Source organism: Gekko japonicus, unplaced genomic scaffold (assembly GCF_001447785.1).
Source record: "Gekko japonicus isolate JY-2015 unplaced genomic scaffold, Gekko_japonicus_V1.1 scaffold2346, whole genome shotgun sequence".
Taxonomy (NCBI): domain Eukaryota; kingdom Metazoa; phylum Chordata; class Lepidosauria; order Squamata; family Gekkonidae; genus Gekko; species Gekko japonicus.
The window spans coordinates 20,683-21,901 of NW_015170961.1; the positions used below are offsets into that span (position 1 = coordinate 20,683).

A 1,219-nucleotide genomic window follows, 5' to 3' on the forward strand; every position below is an offset into this window, starting at 1 on the left:
ATATGATTTTTAAAATGCTGCACAGAAGTAGCACATACAGGGCCATGCACTTAATTCTTTGGGCACTGTTCAAGCAAACTTTGCTAACCCCAGAAATCTAGAGGTTCACTCTCCCATTGAAAATGTTTAGACTATACCCCTAAACCTGGGAATAAGCTTCACTGGGCACAGTGAGGCATTTTTTTAGTAAATACTCAGAGGACCTGACTTTAAAATCACAATTAGTTTTCCTGGAGTAACAAAAAAAATCATCCTTGTATAGAAAAGTCATCAGCAAGAATGATGAAGATTATATAAAAGACCTCTGGTACAACCCATAAAAAGCAAAACTGTAGACACCCACCTTCGTCTGACGAAGTGTGCATGCACACGAGAGCTCCCACCTTGAATAAAACTTTGTTGGTCTTAAAGGTGCCATTGGACTCAAACTTTGTTCTGTTGCTTCAGACCAACACGGCTGCCCACCTTGACACCCACCTAGTTAGCTAGCTGGTAGTATCTCCCAGATTTAAAGAGCCAGCTACCAAAATAACATGTATGGAAATTCTTCTATTAAAAGCCTAGAGATTACCAAGCACTGGGAGGAAGTAAGAGAATAGACTTCCCATCTGAAGCTCAAGTAAAATGGAGCAGTGCCCATTCTGGACACTCTCTCTGGTGCAACTTGGCATTTCCCTTTTTGGACTCTTGCAGACTGTACCTGTTAGCAGTGCCCGTACTGCTACCTCCACTGCTATGCTTCCTTGCCCGGCTCAGTCTCTGCGGTGGCTTTGGGTCCTGCAGTCCAAGGCTCGGCATGGAAGGGAAGGTCGAGGCATAACCATGTTCATACTCTGCACAGCAAAAGGGGAAATGACAGATCAGTCAACAAGAAAGAAACAACAGATTCCAAGGACATAACGGCCTTAGGGAAGACACTCTGACATCACCTTCAAATAACCCAAAGTAAGAGAAGCCAGAGCTCAAGTGCAACTAGAGACACCTGTCAAAGGGAGACCATCTGCTTCAAGGAAGGAGGGAAATGCTTGCAAGTCTGCATTGAGCATCTAGTCCTGAACCCAGACACACCAAGGCTGAAAATGTTAAGGCACTTTCCTGGGACCAAGCCCCATTGAACTTACCTATGGGATTCACTTCAGAATAGCTCCCTATGCTATCCACTGCAACTCCCTCCCCTCCCATTTTCCTACAGCATGTGCAGCTCCCTTCCCCCAAGTCC

The 1,219-nt window shown here is 45.2% G+C and overlaps 1 pseudogene; it reads right to left on the minus strand.

Annotated features, from left to right (window-relative positions):
• Positions 1-700: 700 nt before the first annotated feature.
• The window catches only part of LOC107116905, a 16,857-nt pseudogene continuing 16,338 nt past the window's right edge, over positions 701-1,219 (minus strand).